Source organism: Anomaloglossus baeobatrachus, chromosome 3, assembly GCF_048569485.1.
Source record: "Anomaloglossus baeobatrachus isolate aAnoBae1 chromosome 3, aAnoBae1.hap1, whole genome shotgun sequence".
Lineage (NCBI taxonomy): Eukaryota > Metazoa > Chordata > Amphibia > Anura > Aromobatidae > Anomaloglossus > Anomaloglossus baeobatrachus.
This window is the reverse complement of record NC_134355.1, coordinates 62,415,911-62,436,865: the sequence shown is the minus strand read 5'-3', so window position 1 is coordinate 62,436,865 and position 20,955 is coordinate 62,415,911. Positions and strand designations below refer to the sequence as shown.

The 20,955-nt window shown below is 44.4% G+C and overlaps 1 protein-coding gene across 1 annotated transcript in view; it reads right to left on the bottom strand.

Moving 5' to 3' along the window:
• The window catches only part of FOXN2 (forkhead box N2), a 69,547-nt gene extending 54,984 nt beyond the window's left edge, over nt 1–14,563 (bottom strand). Inside the window, exon 1 of the mRNA XM_075338039.1 lies at nt 14,429–14,563. The gene's annotated coding sequence lies outside the window, so the exon portion shown is untranslated. The remainder of the gene's footprint in view (nt 1–14,428) is intronic.
• Between the last annotated feature and the right edge of the window lie 6,392 nt (nt 14,564–20,955).

The following is a 20,955-nucleotide window of genomic DNA, read 5'->3' as shown; positions in this document are numbered from 1 at the left end:
CCCTTCTCTCTTGAAATCTGCAGCATGTCAATTCTTTTAGCATTTTTGCAGCGTTCGTTGACACGAGTAATGAATTTGTGGAGGCAGCTTTTTTTGTACGCAGGACCATTTGCTACACGCCTTACATGAAAATAATTTTTAAGTTAAAGATTAAAAAAAAACAAAAAAACAAAAAAAAACAAAGTAAAACCGTCAGTCGCCCCTTTGAAACAAGGTCCTTTGTTGGAGACTACTCTGACTTGTCTGTGGCAGGAGGTGCCCATTTGGAAATTAGATGAATGGATAACAAAGAGCGCCCATTCATCCTACTCAAGTATGCGACTGTTATGCAAATCCTCTACAATCTGAATGTGAATAGCTGCCAGCTCCAGCCTGGGGAAAAGTCTCCACAACAGGGTATGATTAGGAGTCCTGAAGATCAGTCCCTGAACTATGAAAGGTGTGAAAAAGAAAAGTGTACAATGACCATGTGGCTGGGTCACTGGACACAAGAAATCACTTCAGGAGAATCAAAGCCTGACCTCGGTACATTGCATCCATTGTTTGATACAAAGAGGACACACACGACCAATTCTACTTGCTGCCGGCCCCCAAAGATGCTGCACATCCTCTACACTGACTAGATAAGAAAACACCTTCCTATAATAATATATATATATTACATTATTATATATATTACATATTATATTACATACATACATACATACATACAATACTCGCCAATGGAAATTTCCTAGTCACATACCTGTAAATATTTGTATGAACCATCACATTCACCTATAAAAACAAGGTGATTATACAGTGATAAGTGGGGGGGGGGGCGACAGAAGTCCCCGCTTGGATAAGTGGGGGGGCGACAGAGGTCCCCGCTTGGATAAGTGGGGGGGGCGACAGAGGCCCCCGCTTGGATAAGTGGGGGGGGCGACAGAGGCCCCCGCTTGGATAAGTGGGGGGGCGACAGAGGCCCCCGCTTGGATAAGTGGGGGGGCGACAGAGGCCCCCGCTTGGATAAGTGGGGGGCGACAGAGGTCCCCGCTTGGATAAGTGGGGGCGCTTACTGCACAACGAGTTGAACCTACAACACTTTTATAGATATGGCAACTAGTTACATAGGTTGAAAATAGACCTAGGTCTATCTAGTTCAACCTTCCTCTACCAATTATATATTTTGTTACTAAATCATTTATAATAGCAAGATAGTATTGAGCGATTACTAAATATTTGTGTTACTTGCATTAGGTTCGTTCTTCGTGACAAATACTGGAATAGCACTAGGTATTCTATACGAATAACCCGAACACTAATATTTAGCATTCGCTCATCACTAATGGTAACCACTTGCGGTTTGGCAATATATGATGTGAATCCTGCAACATAATTCACTAGTAGCAGACAGTCAAATTCTTGTCTTTGAAAAATAAGTTCTAAAGCAGCTGAGAATGTAATATGTAATATTTAGTATAATCTCCCCACTATTGTAAATTAGAAAAAATATATAAGACTGACCTCTTGCTATTCTTGTGTGGTGATAGTCACAATTTTGAGAAGAACATAAATAACTATTATTTTGGTAATGCTCACCTATATTGTAGGATGTAATGTGGGCCCATTAGTGCTTTACTTGCTCCAAAATTGCAGTGTGCTAAAAATATGAGCAGCACCATGGCTTTCTGTAGTACAGGTAATAACAGAAAAAAAAATAAGATACAAATCTATATACAGTATATGTGTGTGTATGGAAAAGATAATCGTATCAAAAATGGAAAAAAAAAAAACACAACAGTAAAAATAATACAAGTATTGTCTGTTACCTTGACAACATCAAAATATTTGAGTCATTGCCTAGCAACTAGATCAGCAGGAAGCGAAGAGACAACGAGGGTGCACTTTACTCTTACTGGACGGACGTCATTGCCCAGGATTCTGCAGAAGTGGTGCTAGGGGGCGTAGTGAGGACACCTGCAGCATTTTATCCTCCCTAAAAACGGTGACCATGTGACGTTTGGAAATTACAAAAATAAACAAATAATGAATGCTGTGTTGCCGGTTTCTAGATATCAATATTTTTGGCAGTTGATTTTTAACCTCAAATGAAAAAGAAAAAAAAAAAAAACCCCAATCAGCTATTTCCCGTTACATTTATGGATCATGTTAACCCTAGAACGCACACCTGGGGCCTCGCAGGCCCGCTAGGCTACTTGTTTTCTATGGTTGATTTTTATGGTAGTTCTAGGGTTAAATACTAAATGGACAAGGTGTGCAAAATGCAGATAGACCATGCATTACACGACTCTGCTTCATCAGCACTCTCGTCTCTGTGTCATCTTATGAAAGATGGAAAAAATGGAGGTGGACTGCACAGGGACAAAAAGCTTCAGCGGCTCGCGCTCCCTGCCCAAAGCATGTATATAGCATATGGCAGACGGGAAATCCACTGTATGCAAGACCGAAAACATTTACAGGAACAGGACATCATAACTACTGATTTATACCTCCTCCACACACCAAAGGATCAGAAGAGAAACAAAACAAAAAAAAATAAACCACAACATTATAACAAGATGCATACGAGACTGGGATCAGGACCCCAAGGAGAACCCTCCTGCCACATATGTTCAGCCTGTCCATGGGCCATCATTAGCCAGGCAGATGTCAAAAGATTACCTTGTTGGTATGTTTGTGCCTTACATTATTAAAAAGTGCAGCCAGCTGATTGGGTGGGGGGAGAATGGACGAGTGACAACTCCCAACAAGTAGCCGACTTATTCTGGTAAAGTCATCATCTGCAGGAGTCAAACTGACATCCAAATAAATCATGGATGAACCAGGTCTCCAGTCCGGTCCGGTCCATAGATTGGTGGGGGATCCCATGATGTCCATATGCATTAATACTGCAAAAAAATACAACCCCTTCAAGTCCTTACTGCACCTTCATGCAGCGTGATCTGCCTTTTATACATGTGATCACAAATCAGCAAATCATTTGTTTAAAAAAAAATGATGTTTATACTCGGGAGATTATTTACAGTTAGAGCAGTCAGAAGGCAAGAGGTAGTAATGGCAGATACTGGATCAGCAATCAGTAAAGGGCCTACAGCTTTTTCACAACAAATGGTGTTGTGGGTTATAAATAATCTAGCAACAGAAAAGGTACAACTGGTGAAGAAAGGGAGAACATGATGGAACCATATATTTTATATATTTTTTAACCTATTAAATAGAGAGGGATAGGGGGGAAAAATAATTTTTTTTGATACCAGCCAAAGAGTGTTTTTTTTTTTAATCAAACTTGCTCTGCTCTCCACTGCCTATTAAGTTTTAACATCTGTTACTAGAGATGGATTAAAGATATTATGATGGAGTGGAGGCTGGTCATAAAGGAAGTTCCTGCACCTATAGTGCTGGCAGAATGTTGATGAACTGCGACTGAATAAGTGAGGAGGAAAAGTTACCAAGCATGAGAATCAAGGTAGTCTCAGGACTGGGCAAGTTCACAGAAAGCAGATTTTATCTTGTAAGGCACAAAGGGAGCAAGAGCATGCTTTCTACTGGATGTGTGTGAAACGAAAGATGTACTTGAAAGAAAAAGGGGAAAGATCTTTTTGTCAAAGGTCCAAAACATTATTTGTGATAGTGGTGGAAAGGTTTTCTTTATTAATTGGAATGATGCTCACACCAGACTATGTGTTTAACGGGGCAAACATATTGAAAGGTTTTCTAAGCAGTGGACAACCCCTTTTAGAGAAAAATGATCATAAAATGGAACTAACTTTTTATTTTCATCATGGGAAGTCCAATAATAATAATAATAATAATAATAATAATAATAATAGTAAATATAATTGGTTTTTACATTTAACTCCTCCCAAATAAATTATATGGAACAAGTCCTGAAAGTCATGAGAATGTCAGACACAAGTACTGCGGCTATTTGGGGAGGAGGGAACATTATTCTGGCGGTTTTCCACTTCATTCCATTGTGCTCTGTTATTATGGGAATGACATGTAACCATTAGAAACTGCTGCTACTTACAAGCTGCTTCCAGGAATAATTTATTGGATCATATTATTGTGTGAACGTTCCAGTGTCACAATGTTATTCTTTCTGTTGCTAAAACACCAGTGTTAATAAAGCAATAAAAAAAAAAAAAAAAACAACAACCTCACAAAGTTTCAATGTAATGCTCATGTCAGCGATTTCTTCTTTCTGACGAAGGGAGACAAAATATGTACAAAGCCTGACGGATGACTGCTCACTTTATGAAGATGTCCTAAGGCGCAATGTCCAGACAAGGTCATTATCCACTCAGTGAGCACATGTACAACGCTCCTCTCTAGGAGCCCAGGTCGCTCCGGCATAAGGGACACTCACCACTCCATAGTGAGACGACAATTAACATAAGGCAAGAAAAATCGTGACAGGCACCGGGTGCTTGGAGATAAATGGGGATGATCAAGTTGGTGAAGATGAGGCAGCTACTAGAATTTGATGAGGCAATTTATGAAAAACTTTAAAGGGATCCTGTCGCTGCTTTTTCGGCCTATAAACTTCGGCAACCACCAGTGGGCTCTTATATACAGCATTCTAACATGCTGTATATAAGAGCCCAGGCCGCTGTGTAAAATGTAAAAATACTTTATAATACTCACCTAAACCGGTCACTGCAGTGGATGTGGCTCAGATGGGCGTCTTCATCCTCCGGTGCCTGCGCCGCCTCTTTCGGCCATCTTTGTCGCCGTCTCTGTCATCCCCTTCTGAAGCCGCGGTGCTGCCCTGAGCAGGGCAGATCAAAGTATTGTAGTGCGCATGCGCAGGATCGGAGAGTGTATATGACGTAGGACGCATCATGCACACAGGCTTCAGAAGGAGGACGAAGATGGCCGAAAGAGGCGGCGCCGGCACCGGAGGACGAAGAAACCCATCTGAGTCACATCCAATGCAGCAACCGGTTTAGGTGAGTATTATAAAATAGTTTTTTATGTTGTACACAGCGGCCTGGGCTCTTGTATACAGCATGTTAGAATGGTGGTTGCCGCAACTTATAGGCCGAAAAACCGGTGACAGGTTCCCTTTAAATTGGGACTGAAAAAACATTCTATTAAATGCCTTCAGGGCTAAGTTTACAAATGCAAGTGTATTTGTAAAATTGGTTAAAAAATAAAAAAAAAATCATCATGATTGCAATCTCTAAACCCGGACTGAAAGTTTTTGTCAATGCTTTTAGGCCTTGTGCACACGCTGTGGTTTTTGAAGCATTCTTTTATGCATTTTTTCAAAATCTGCATGCCTCTCCTGAAACCAAAGTTTATGAGATTTCTGAAGTGCTGTGCCAACATTGCATTTTTTCTTTGCAGATTTGGAGCAGAAAAAAAAAATCTGCAGCTGGTTAATTATTGGTCAGGATCTGCAGCGTTATTTTTGTTTGTTTTTTTCACCGATTGACTAATCTTGTGATGAAAAAACGATTGAAAGTCGCAAGTGTGTTTACACAGTGAGTTTTCTGTGCAGTTTTGCAGTTTTAACACAAAGAGCACATGCCTTAAACAGCAAGTGATGTCATCAGTAATAGAACAATGGAAAATTAAACAGAAGAATGGTTGAAACAGGAAATTACATCAAGTTTTTTTGTTTTTGTTTTTTTTTTTACTTTTTTATTAACCTAGGCTTTTTGACAGTCTTCCATGATGCATGCAAAAAAATAAGAAAAAAAAACATGCACCTTCCTAAAAACGCAAGAGATGTTTGGTATGTTTTTCTGTCACAAGGTGTAGATTTGGTGCAGAAATTTTCTGCATCAAATCTACAGCATGTGCACATAGTTAACTCACAGGGAAAAAAAAAAAACTACCCTCTAAGGCCCTGTGCGTACTATAAAATGGAATTTTCTTAAGAAAATTCCGCAGGCTATGAAAGATTTCCGAAAGCGCGGAAAAAAAACGCAACGAAATCCGCATGCGTTTTGGTGCGTTTGTTCCGCGGGTTGGTACATGTGTTTTAATGCATTTAATGCAATAAAGCACATTTAGAGAAAAAAAAAAAGTCATTTCCTTCTGATATAGATAAATAGATAAAGGATAGATAGAAGGATAGATAGAAGGATAGATAGAAGGATAGATAATCAATAGATTGATCTGTCCTCTATCAATCAATAGAGTCCCTGTGAGGACACTGCACAGTTCTCACGAGCGGTAGTGTGTTCACATTACCGACCATGAGATATGACCTGTGGTTACCTCTGCAGGCTCGTTACGAGGCTGCATTCTGTACAGTGTGTCAGACACGGCTGGATGCAAGCGTCGTGGGACCTCGGTGAATTACGTCGGAGCTGTGTGTTGGGAGGGGTTAATAAAGGGGTGAAAGAGGGGGCTTTTTTTTTTTTTTAAATAAAAGGATTTTCCCGTGTGTGTGTGTTTACTCACTTTACTGACAGGTTAATCATGAAAGCTGTCTCATAGACGCTGCCATGATTAAGCCTGGACTTAAATGGCAGCGATCCGCTGCCATTTAACTCCTTATTACCTGGATTGCCACCGCATCACGACAATCTGGAAGAGCTGGGGACACTCCGGGACTGTCGCATAATGGATGGAGGGGCGACTGCAGGCTGATATCCTCGGCTGCGGGAGCGTTAACCCTGGCCCTCGCCCTCCCCAGCCTGAGAATACCAGGGCCGCCGCTGTGTGTTTACCTCGGCTGGATGGTAAAAATACGGCGGAGCCCACGTTTTTTTTTTTATTTTTATATGTACGTTTGATTTCTATGTGTATTCTATATGTCTGTGTGTGAGTGCGATCTGTGTGTTTACTATGTCTGTGTCGGATATGTGTGTGTTTACTCTCTGCACGGCTTCCTCTTCCTGTCATAATGACATCACTTCCTTGCAACACGCAGGCAGTGATGAACGTTGATTCTACTTCTGTCTGGTTTCTTTATCGTGCAGCTTTCACATCTATATGCTAGTACAAAAAGGACCAAAATATGCACGGGCCGTTTCTTAGTCAATAGTGAAATGTTCCTCAATTTGAAGACCTTGCTCAGTGACTTCATTGTTGATTTCATGGCTACAGAAGTTTATTTTTTCCTTTACCAATCCTACTGAACCATGGCAAAGGTTGGAAGCCATATAGTTCATAGATCAGTCATCCGCAGTCTCATGGAGTTAATGTCTCTACTAAAGCCTGACTTAAAGGGGTAAATATTTGTAAATTTAATCATTGCAATGAACAGATTAAAATGTCAATATTATATATTCAAAAAGCAAACCGGATTATAAAAAGATCAATTTCACTACAGTAACAATAAAAAGGGATCTATTAATGGATGCAAAAACGCTTCGGTTCAGCAATTATACAGCACCCTATATCAATAATCCCCATGAACTGCTGCTCATTTTCCGGATCTGCACCTGACGGTCTCATAATTATATTACACATATCCAGAGTTTACACAAGCTCCACGAGTAAATATGTATTATCAAGGACGTTGGACAATATGGGCAGCGGTACAAAGTGCTCAGGATTAGGTTATCAGTGATTAATTACTGCATCTATTCTCTACAAGTGCCGAATGCGAGCGGCAATAAGCAGCGATACTTTATAAGTGGTTTCATAGGTACAATACTACTATAGTTACGCAATAGACTGCGCTTGCTGGATATTGCTCAATCAGCACATTTTTTCCTTGTTAAAGTCTACCAGTCATCTCTCCTGACTGTCTAACATCTGACCATCCTGGAACATCTGCGGAGCATGACGTTGGGTCGTTCATCCTCCTAGAAAAAGTGATATAATTTGATATTGGGGTGTCCCTACGCAGTATATAATGTGAGAAGACAGTTTTTATTTTCTTTTGGGCACTAAATTGATTAGCACTGAGTTTATCCAGTAGCGCACACCCCATTTTAAAGAAATCCAATCATTTTAAAGAAAACTTCTCAATCAAGGACTTTCCATTTGCTGGAGGAGGTACTTTCACTTGTAACTACCCCTATTAACGACAGCTTAGAGCTTTTTATTAAGAGTGACTTTTGCTCAGGCAGAAAAAGGCCATTCCCATACTACAAAGGGGGTGCACACTACATCCGATCTGACTGTTACCCCCAGTGTAAGTCGTTCACACACTGCAAGCGGTTCTCGTTGGGCTGAGCACATTGATGCTCGCATGAGTTGTGTTCATACGCAAAGCTCCTGAACGCCAAACCCGAACTCTGGTTTTTGTTGGGTTTTTTTAACCCCTTCAGCCCCCGGGCACTTTCAGTTTTTGTTTTTTGCTCCCCCTTCTTCTGAGAGCCGTAACTTTTTTTTATTTTTCCATCAATCTTGCAATATAAGGGCTTGTTTTTTGCGGGACGAGTTGTACTTTTAAATGAAACCATAAGTTTTACCATATATAGACACCAAACATGTATAGGTTTACTTGTATCTAAGGGGTTAAAAAAAATTCACAAGCTTGTCCAAAAAAAAGTGGCGCACGTTTTGCGCCATTTTCCAAAACCCGTAGCATTCTCATTTTTCGGGATCTAAGACTCAGTGACAGCTTATTTTTTGCGTCTCGACCTGACGTTTTTAACGGTACCATTTCTGCGCAGATGCTACGTTTTGATCGCCTGTTATTGCATTTTGCGCAAAATTTGCGGCGACCAAAAAACGTAATTTTGGCGTTTGGAATTTTTTTGCCGCTACGCCATTTACTGATCAGATTAATTGATTTTATATTTTGATACATCGGGCATTTCTGAACGCAGCGATACCAAATATGTATATTTTTATTTTTTTAACCCTTTAATTTTCAATGGGGTGAAAGGGGGGTGATTTGAACTTAGGTTTTTTTATTTTTTTAATTTAAAACTTTTTTTTTAACTTTTTTTATTTTACTAGTCCCCCTAGGGGGCTATAGCGATCAGCAATCTGATCGCTCTTATCTATCTGCTGATCACAGCTATACAGCTGTAAACAGCAGATTCAGTCACTTTCTGTTTCACCCTGCTCCGAGTCGGGTGAAAACGAAAGTGAAACTTCGTAGCTGCAGGCGTCATCACAAGACCCTGTGCTACGATGGCAACCACCGAAAGTCACGTGATCATGTCACGTGACGTCCGGTGGGGGGCGGGGTAAGTAACTGTCATGGCGGCGCCCATATACATATCGCTGCCAGATTTTGGCAGCGAAATGTAAGGGGTTAATGGCCGCGGGTGGAAGCGATTCCACACGCGGCTAGCAGGCACACATGTCAGCTGTTGAAAACAGCTGATATGTGCGCAGATCGCCGCCGCCTGCCCACGGCAGGGGGCGGGGATTAACGGCACACGATCCATGACGTACCCAGTGGGTTAAATAAAAGTCTGTTTGGTACAATCACCAAACCTCAAGTTCACTCATCTCTACTGAATATGGTAATGATACTCAGTTCAAACACTGATCATAGTCTCCTCCAATTACTGTGATCTGATTCTCTCGGACACAAGAATGGTATCACAGGTAGGAAGAAGATGGGAAACTTAATTTCTCCATCTTCTCCATTGTCTGTCAAAGTAAATCTGGCTGGATGACATTAGAGAGCTAGTTGATTATTTCCATGCACCCATAGACTCGAATGGCTGCACGTGATGAGATTGGCATAGCCAATCGCATCATACTGAGATTTGTTTCTCATGTTGAATCGGCACTGCCCCAAAGTAGAACAGTGGGCCGACTGCTATCCAATAAAACATTGGATATCACTTGTCTAAGGGGTGCTTCACACACAGCGAGATCGCTACTGAGATTGCTGCTGAGTCACGTTTTCTGTGACCTCATTAGCGATCTCGCTGTGTGTGACACTGAGCAGCGATCTGGCCCCTGCTGTGAGATCACTGCTCGTTACACACAGCCCTGGTTCGTTTTTTTATTGTTGCTCTCCCGCTGATAAGCACACATCGCTGTGTGTGACAGCGAGAGAGCAACAATCCTGAATGTGAAGGGAGCAGGAGTCTGCGTCTGACAGCCTGCGGTAAGCTGTAACTAAGGTAAACATCGGGTAACCAAGGTGGTTACCCGATATTTACCTTCGTTACCAGCCTCCGCAGCTCTCACGCTGCCGGCTCCTGCTCCCTGCACACACAGCTAAGCGGTGTGCGCGGGTAACTAATGTAAACATCGGGTAACCATACCCGATGTGTACCTTAGTTACCAGTGTCCGCAGCTTCCAGACGCCGGCTCCGTGCAAGCGCAGCGTCGCTTGCACGTCGCTGCTGGCTGGGGGCTGGTCACTGGTCGCTGGTGAGATCTGCCTGTTTGACAGCTCACCAGCGACCATGTAGCGATGCAGCAGCGATCCTGACCAGGTCAGATCGCTGGTCGGATCGCTGCTGCATCGCTAAAGTGTGAAGGCACCCTAAGTTCAGCTCAGTCCAGCCCCTCCGTTGACACTGGTGTCCTTGTCTTATTTTTGTTTAAAATTTTACTGGCACGTGCGCACCCTGACATACCGGCAGGCCTCAGGAGAATGGCGTTAGTGGAAGCGCATGCGCAGATAAGAGACCTCACTATGCACATGTGCCGCCACTTTCCTGAAGCCCACTGGGAGGTGAGTGTGCGCATGCGCTGATACCGGTGCCAATTTGCAGAGGCCTGCCAGGAGGTCAGAGTATACAGGTGCCCAGCAAAATTTAAAACAATAAGATAAGGGCATCAGGAAGGCCCGGACAGAGCAAAAAACAAAAAAAACAAAAAAAAAAAAACCTCTACCCACAGTACCACCCCAATACACAAGAGCTTAGAAAGTCTAACCTTCCAGGGTAAATTAAAGGGAACCGATCACCAGGATTTTCGTATATAACCTAAAGCCAGTGCTATACTGGCACTATCAGGGTTTTTTTCCACGTGCATACCGCTTACGATGTGATCGTATCACAGCCTCGGAGAGGGAGGGAGCACTTTCTCCTCATCTGTTCCGCTGCCCGTCTGTGTATTTCGCACTGTAGGCTCTCTGCGCCGAATAATTTCATGTTGGACCTAACGGCGAGCTGTGGTGACTAAGGAAAAGGACGAAATGGATGGGATCGATCTCTCTATTATGTGATCACTCAAGCTGCTGCTGATTTTATAAACTTTACTTTCTTCGATTTCAAAACCTATACAGCTGAGATATATATATATATATATATATATATATATATATATATATATATATATATATATATATATATATATATATGCAACATGGTAGGTGACACATTTGCACAAGCATCTGTGATACGTCGTCGTTTTTCCTGCAATGTTGGTGGAGGGGTCACATACACTTGCTGTTTGATGTGTACTCACAGAAAAGTCCAATGGGGTCAAGTCAGGTGAGCGTGGAGGCCACAATGACTTGTAGGAAGGTCTCCATGAGGTATCGCTTCATGTCCACAGCCTTGTGAGTTTTAAACGTTTTAATCATGGCATTTTTGTATGCAAGGTGTCGATTCGTATTGAATTGATGATGCCCTACAACTTTGTAATTCACTTTTTTTCTCTATCTCGTTCCGTTTTTGAGATAAAAATGCTAACTCCGTTGTTTTCTACCAGGTGGTGCTATAGGTGGTTTCATTGCATAGAACATGGCTACTTTACTATACCTAGACACCACTTCTATGCCTATAGCTGCTGCCGTTCTTAAGTTAATGGCAGTGGACAGGATATGGGTGGACACACTGTATAGCATCACCTTATCAATAGGTGACCCCTTCCTAGCCTAAAAAAGGTTTTTGAGTTGTATCCTCATGCACAGCAGCACACTTGGTCACCAGGCTGTGCAAGGAACTGCAGCCTGCCTTGTTCACTGGAATAGAGGTTTCTTTATAGTTGGATATCTGCGGCACTTGCTGGGAAGGATAAAACAATCAAGGGGGGGATGCAGTAAACCCTTGATATGGCTCACAGTCAGGATTGCAAAGTAATAGAGGTCATAGCGCCACAAATCAAAAAGTGACGGCAAATTGTAGCAACATCCCATCATTTTATAAGATGGGAGTGGCCTTTTAATTAATATTGCTCAATCGGAAAGAGCAGGCATGTACAAAACTAAAACCTGACTATATAAGCCAATAGAAACCATTTTTCTAATAACAACGGCAGAAGATATCGGACAGCTGAGTAAAGCGTCACATTTGCTCAAACAGGAAGCTTCAACCACAAGGGACGAGCACAATTAGGAAGAAGAACACATAGGAATGTCGAAATAGGCAAGCGAGCGGATGAGCACCAGTGGGTGGAGTAGTCCCTGCCGAGACCAGTGCCAGCTACTGCTGGCTCAGCTTTCTCCTCACCACGTGTCTGTCACAACCCACAGCAAAATGAGTCCTCACAACCAGCAATCTCTCCTGCTACAGAGAACAGCTGGAAATGGCCTTAATGCAAGAATCAAGAGCAACCCCAGCCAGGAGGCTTCACAAAAGGCATAAGGAGCTTGCGGGACACAATGACGACCTTCCATACAGTTTATAGATGGAAAGACTATAAAACCAACAGAGTCCAAGGGCTGCGGAGGACAAAGAGCATGCAGCGAGCAAAACTAAACACCTCGTGCCATTTACACACAGGCGGCAGTTCATTAAATCAGTTGGCAGCGTCGTTGTGACTGAAGACAATAGACGATAATCATTCACACCGGCCGAACATCTGCAGACGGGGGCTGGAAAGACGCTTCAACCTGCCGAAACCCAACGGAAAATTAGGATATGCCAGATTATATCTACTTTATTTTTAATATAAAAAATATATACAATATATCTAATATGTGAATTTTTTCTTACATAATTTTTTTGCTTTATTCCAGTCTTTAAACGAAAAATAAATCGAAGTAAAAAAATGTAAAAAAAAAAAAAAAAATCCAAGGCATACAATTATTAGCCAGCAAGGAGAAAAACACAAAAAATATTTTTACTAGCCCCAGGGACAATTGACACTTCACCTATAATGGAAGGTTGTAATAATACAAACCCCTAAGTATATACACAAGTCCTACAATCTATAACTGGCGGTACAGCTTTAAAAACAAAAAAAAGAAAAAAACGTCATTATAGCGGTTTTGGGCCTTGTAACCTCATAAGAAGGGACCTTCGCCTCACAAAATCTGACCTATGTTGACCTCCATATACCCAGGTGAACAGGGCCCTCCATGTGGCGAGGGGCCCCCTCCACATGGAGCGAAGGCGCTCCATGTGGCGAGGGGCCCCCTCCACGGAGCGAAGGCGCTCCATGTGGCGAGGGGCCCCCTCCACGGAGCGAAGGCGCTCCATGTGGCGAGGGGCCCCCTCCACGGAGCGAAGGCGCTCCATGTGGCGAGGGGCCCCCTCCACGGAGCGAAGGCGCTCCATGTGGCGAGGGGCCCCCTCCACGGAGCGAAGGCGCTCCATGTGGCGAGGGGCCCCCTCCACGGAGCGAAGGCGCTCCATGTGGCGAGGGGCCCCCTCCACGGAGCGAAGGCGCTCCATGTGGCGAGGGGCCCCCTCCACGGAGCGAAGGAGCTCCATGCGGCGAGGGGCCCCCTCCACGGAGCGAGGGGGAACAGGGCCCTCCATATAGCCAAGTACTCTCTCCATCGACCCGGGAGGAACAGCGCCCTATATATAGCCTGGGACCCCTCCATCGAACTGGGAGGAACAGCGCCCTATATATAGCCTGGGACCCCTCCATCGACCTGGGAGGGAGAGCCCTCCATGTACCTGGGTGGACGGGGCCCCTCCCTGTAGCCAGGGACTCCCTCCATATGCTGAGAGACCCCCTCCATGTAGCCGCATGGGACTCATCTCATGGACTTCATGGCCTACAGGGGCACAAGGCCGGAATCCAGACCCAATTGCTTCCAGGTCACATTATCTCGCTGGCTCTTGCATTAGTTATGGCTGTCTAAGGCTATGTTCACATAAAACGTTTGGGGCTTTTTTTAAGTGGATTTTTCTGGTTGAAAATTTCTCCCACCAAAAAAGCAACTTGACCAGCTACTGGAACCACAAGTAGAGCATTGGGTTTGAGCCACACAAGCAGCCCGGGAGTGGTAGCCACAAGGCCACGAAGAAGAGTCCACTGTGGCCACAAAGGAGAGCAACAAAGTAACAAGAAATAGTAATGAAAGGAAAAGCAACACAGGGATAATAGAAAGGAGATACAAAGTGCATGAAAGTGGCGCAGAGCAGCACATGGCGCAACAGGAAGTGGGGGCAACACAAAGCAGGAACAGGGCACACCGTGTCAGGAAGTGAGGACGGACGTGGCACAGGCGGCGGCGGAGGGGTTAACTGCGAACAAAGCTGCGGCTGCCAAATCAGCCGGCACCACCCTGAGCAGAGCACGCCGTGCGGCCGGCATACACCCCACCACCCGCACCTCTGGAGGCGCCAGCCCCGTCACATATGGTCGCCCCCGGGCCTACACACCACACAAGGGCACGGCCCGGGCAGCTACTCACCGGCATGCACCGTGTCCCGGTACCGTGTGGCAGTGCGGGCGGCAGGACTGGGGGAGGATGTCAGAGATCAGCAGCTGCTCCCTCCATCCGCGTACAGGCAACGCCACCAAATCCCCCACCGAGTCGCCATGGCAACGAGGCGCCCAATGGAACCTCCTCCCACCTCTGTACCCCGCCCACGGCGCGAGCCACGTCTAGCCACGCCCCCTGCTTTATGCTATCGCGCCCTATCTCCCGTGGCCCCGCCCTTTGGCCGGCCACGCCCACTCTGATAACTGCTTTCGGTTTACCTCACGGTTTCGACTCCCCTCCCCCTCCTCCTCCTCTATTGTATCACACGTAGTTGTGCGGTGACCGGTTTTACTGTGATGCACATCTGCAGCCTTCTTTTTTATCTTTTGGAGGGGGGCCTCCTTTGTGGGGAAATTATGGGCGGAGCTATGGGGTCGACGCAATTGGTACACCCGTCCTCTTGCTCGCCATGTGACATGGTTTTCTGCCTAATGATGACGTGTACGACTAACCCCCTTTCGGTAGGCGGAGATAAAAAAAAATAGAAAAAAAAGGGAAGCGTGTGACGCGGGAAATCTGCTGCAGTCAGGCGATGCGTTTCCATGGCGACACACCTCGCTCAGCCTGCGCATGCGCCTGACACGGAGGAGGAATGTAGAGCGCGCGGGCCGGTCACGTGTCCGGCTGGTCACGTGTCTGCCTCCCTCATGTTGAGGCTGATTTGCTGCACCTCGGTCTGCTGGGACTTCTGGTTCTATAGTGGATGGAAAAGTCAGTTACAGGACTGGAATCAGTTATATTTTTTTTCTATAAATCACTTTTTTTTTGTCTTGCTTTCCTCAATGGGTTTTTATCTTAAAAATTTTGCGACCTCCAAAAAAGTCACGTGATCCGCTTTAAGGCTATGTTCACACAAGGCTTTTTTGCTGCGTTTTTTTAGCTGCAGCTTTGCCTTGGTTTTATGCAAATCCATGCTACTGAAAAGCTGCATTTTACAGTCCCAGCAAAGTCTATGAGATTTCTGAAATCTCATAAAAAAAAATTTTTGTTTAAAAGAACAGAAAGTCCTCAGTGGTTGATACCTTTTAATGGCTAACTGAAATCTCATATACACACACATACACCTGCAGATTTTTTCCTGACTGTTTTGTCAAATACCTGCGTTTTTACTGCAGGTTTTAAAGAATCAGCATGTCAATTCTTTGCAGCATTTTTCATTGATAGAACCCATTTTGTAGAAAAAAAACCCCACTAAAAATGCCACTAAAAAAACGCAGATGACTCAAAGGAGATTTTCTGCCACAAGATCAGAATTTGGTCAGGAAAAAAACTGACCAAAAAAGCCCTGTGTGAACATAGCCTTACCCCTTCACGTTGCGGCCAATTCTCTTTTTTGCGCTTCCCCTTCTTCCCAGAGTCATGACTAGAGTTGAGCACGGTTCGTGGTTCGTGGTTCTCCAGTTCTAGGCTCGAGTGATTTTGGGGCCTGTTAAAGATCGAACTAGAACTCGAGCTTTTTGCAAAAGCTCGATAGTTCTAGAAACGTTCGAGAACGGTTCTAGCAGCCAAAAAACAGCTAAATCCTAGCTTGGTTTCTGCTGTAATAGTGTAAGTCACTCTGTGAATCACACTATTATGACATTTCAGTGTATAGTGTGCGTGAACAGCGCCTTCAGATCACTGCTGTTTCTATAATGGCGATCGCCATTTTTTTTTTTTTTTCTTGTCTTCCTTCCCTAAGCGCGCGCGTCTTGTGGGGCGGGCCAGCATGTCAGCCAATCACAGACACACACACAGCTAAGTGGACTTTGAGCCAGAGAAGCAACGGCATGTGTGATAGGATCTGCATGTCACATGTCCCTGCATTATAAAACCGGACATTTTCTTCACGGACGCCATTATCTGCCTTCTGCGTCTTTGGTGTCAGACATCACTGTCGCAGCTCCGTCATCCTGAGTCCTATCGCTGATACAGCTGTATGCGCTGCATACACAGCGTTAGACAGCTTAGGGAGAGCACTTTATAGCAGTCCTTTTAAGGGCTCACACCGGCAGGGTCAGAGTTAAGGTGACAGGTCCTGCAAACAGCAACAGCGTCTGTGCAGCCAAGGTCAGGGATTTCCTCCCTGCATTTCACCATTAGGAGGGAATAGAAAGGCAGGCTTCCATTCCTCTACCCAGAGCACCACAATCCTGCCACTGTACCCTCTTGTCCTCTGCACACTCCAACTCATTCTAACTAAGCCATTATACTAGCAAACACTCAGTGTACCTAGTGGCATCCTATCTGTGGCTATTGGACTTTGCTTTAGTCCCACTAGTGCCAAGACATTTGCAGAGCGCATCTGCCTGCATTGCACACTCCAACTAATTATAACGAAGCCATTATACTAGCAAACACTCAGTGTACCTAGTGGCATCCTATACGTGGCTATTGGACTTTGCTATAGTCCCACTAGTGCCAAGACATTTGCAGAGCGCATCTGCCTGCGTTGCACACTCCAACTAATTATAACTAAGCCATTATACTAGCAAACACTCAGTGTACCTAGTGGCATCCTATACGTGGCTATTGGACTTTGCTATAGTCCCACTAGTGCCAAGACATTTGCAGAGCGCATCTGCCTGCGTTGCACACTCCAACTAATTATAACTAAGCCATTATACTAGCAAACACTCAGTGTACCTAGTGGCATCCTATACGTGGCTATTGGACTTTGCTATAGTCCCACTAGTGCCAAGACATTTGCAGAGCGCATCTGCCTGCGTTGCACACTCCAACTAATTATAACTAAGCCATTATACTAGCAAACACTCAGTGTACCTAGTGGCATCCTATACGTGGCTATTGGACTTTGCTATAGTCCCACTAGTGCCAAGACATTTGCAGCACGTCTGCCTGCGTTGCACACTCCAGCTAATTATAACTAAGCCATTATACTAGCAAACACTCAGTGTACCTAGTGGCATCCTATACGTGGCTATTGGACTTTGCTATAGTCCCACTAGTGCCAAGACATTTGCAGCACGTCTGCCTGCGTTGCACACTCCAACTAATTATAACTAAGCCATTATACTAGCAAACACTCAGTGTACCTAGTGGCATCATATACGTGGCTATTGGACTTTGCTATAGTCCCACTAGTGCCAAGACATTTGCAGCACGTCTGCCTGCGTTGCACACTCCAACTAATTATAACTAAGCCATTATACTAGCAAACACTCAGTGTACCTAGTGGCATCCTATACGTGGCTATTGGACTTTGCTATAGTCCCACTAGTGCCAAGACATTTGCAGAGCGCATCTGCCTGCGTTGCACACTCCAACTAATTATAACTAAGCCATTATACTAGCAAACACTCAGTGTACCTAGTGGCATCCTATACGTGGCTATTTGACTTTGCTATAGTCCCACTAGTGCCAAGACATTTGCAGCACGTCTGCCTGCGTTGCACACTCCAACTAATTATAACTAAGCCATTATACTAGCAAACACTCAGTGTACCTAGTGGCATCCTATACGTGGCTATTGGACTTTGCTATAGTCCCACTAGTGCCAAGACATTTGCAGAGCGCATCTGCCTGCGTTGCACACTCCAACTAATTATAACTAAGCCATTATACTAGCAAACACTCAGTGTACCTAGTGGCATCCTATACGTGGCTATTGGACTTTGCTATAGTCCCACTAGTGCCAAGACATTTGCAGCACGTCTGCCTGCGTTGCACACTCCAACTAATTATAACTAAGCCATTATACTAGCAAACACTCAGTGTACCTAGTGGCATCCTATACGTGGCTATTGGACTTTGCTATAGTCCCACTAGTGCCAAGACATTTGCAGCACGTCTGCCTGCGTTGCACACTCCAACTAATTATAACTAAGCCATTATACTAGCAAACACTCAGTGTACCTAGTGGCATCATATACGTGGCTATTGGACTTTGCTATAGTCCCACTAGTGCCAAGACATTTGCAGCACGTCTGCCTGCGTTGCACACTCCAACTAATTATAACTAAGCCATTATACTAGCAAACACTCAGTGTACCTAGTGGCATCCTATACGTGGCTATTGGACTTTGCTATAGTCCCACTAGTGCCAAGACATTTGCAGCACGTCTGCCTGCGTTGCACACTCCAACTAATTATAACTAAGCCATTATACTAGCAAACACTCAGTGTACCTAGTGGCATCCTATACGTGGCTATTGGACTTTGCTATAGTCCCACTAGTGCCAAGACATTTGCAGAGCGCATTTGCCTGCGTTGCACACTCCAACTAATTATAACTAAGCCATTATACTAGCAAACACTCAGTGTACCTAGTGGCATCCTATACGTGGCTATTGGACTTTGCTATAGTCCCACTAGTGCCAAGACATTTGCAGAGCGCATCTGCCTGCGTTGCACACTCCAACTAATTATAACTAAGCCATTATACTAGCAAACACTCAGTGTACCTAGTGGCATCCTATACGTGGCTATTGGACTTTGCTATAGTCCCACTAGTGCCAAGACATTTGCAGCACGTCTGCCTGCGTTGCACACTCCAACTAATTATAACTAAGCCATTATACTAGCAAACACTCAGTGTACCTAGTGGCATCCTATACGTGGCTATTGGACTTTGCTATAGTCCCACTAGTGCCAAGACATTTGCAGCACGTCTGCCTGCGTTGCACACTCCAACTAATTATAACTAAGCCATTATACTAGCAAACACTCAGTGTACCTAGTGGCATCATATACGTGGCTATTGGACTTTGCTATAGTCCCACTAGTGCCAAGACATTTGCAGCACGTCTGCCTGCGTTGCACACTCCAACTAATTATAACTAAGCCATTATACTAGCAAACACTCAGTGTACCTAGTGGCATCCTATACGTGGCTATTGGACTTTGCTATAGTCCCACTAGTGCCAAGACATTTGCAGAGCGCATCTGCCTGCGTTGCACACTCAACTAATTATAACTAAGCCATTATACTAGCAAACACTCAGTGTACCTAGTGGCATCCTATACGTGGCTATTGGACTTTGCTATAGTCCCACTAGTGCCAAGACATTTGCAGCACGTCTGCCTGCGTTGCACACTCCAACTAATTATAACTAAGCCATTATACTAGCAAACACTCAGTGTACCTAGTGGCATCCTATACGTGGCTATTGGACTTTGCTATAGTCCCACTAGTGCCAAGACATTTGCAGCACGTCTGCCTGCGTTGCACACTCCAACTAATTATAACTAAGCCATTATACTAGCAAACACTCAGTGTACCTAGTGGCATCCTATACGTGGCTATTGGACTTTGCTATAGTCCCACTAGTGCCAAGACATTTGCAGAGCGCATCTGCCTGCGTTGCACACTCCAACTAATTATAACTAAGCCATTATACTAGCAAACACTCAGTGTACCTAGTGGCATCCTATACGTGGCTATTTGACTTTGCTATAGTCCCACTAGTGCCAAGACATTTGCAGCACGTCTGCCTGCGTTGCACACTCCAACTAATTATAACTAAGCCATTATACTAGCAAACACTCAGTGTACCTAGTGGCATCATATACGTGGCTATTGGACTTTGCTATAGTCCCACTAGTGCCAAGACATTTGCAGAGCGCATCTGCCTGCGTTGCACACTCCAACTAATTATAACTAAGCCATTATACTAGCAAACACTCAGTGTACCTAGTGGCATCCTATACGTGGCTATTGGACTTTGCTATAGTCCCACTAGTGCCAAGACATTTGCAGCACGTCTGCCTGCGTTGCACACTCCAACTAATTATAACTAAGCCATTATACTAGCAAACACTCAGTGTACCTAGTGGCATCCTATACGTGGCTATTGGACTTTGCTATAGTCCCACTAGTGCCAAGACATTTGCAGCACGTCTGCCTGCGTTGCACACTCCAACTAATTATAACTAAGCCATTATACTAGCAAACACTCAGTGTACCTAGTGGCATCATATACGTGGCTATTGGACTTTGCTATAGTCCCACTAGTGCCAAGACATTTGCAGCACGTCTGCCTGCGTTGCACACTCCAACTAATTATAACTAAGCCATTATACTAGCAAACACTCAGTGTACCTAGTGGCATCCTATACGTGGCTATTGGACTTTGCTATAGTCCCACTAGTGCCAAGACATTTGCAGCACGTCTGCCTGCGTTGCACACTCCAACTAATTATAACTAAGCCATTATACTAGCAAACACTCAGTGTACCTAGTGGCATCCTATACGTGGCTATTGGACTTTGCTATAGTCCCACTAGTGCCAAGACATTTGCAGAGCGCATTTGCCTGCGTTGCACACTCCAACTAATTATAACTAAGCCATTATACTAGCAAACACTCAGTGTACCTAGTGGCATCCTATACGTGGCTATTGGACTTTGCTATAGTCCCACTAGTGCCAAGACATTTGCAGAGCGCATCTGCCTGCGTTGCACACTCCAACTAATTATAACTAAGCCATTATACTAGCAAACACTCAGTGTACCTA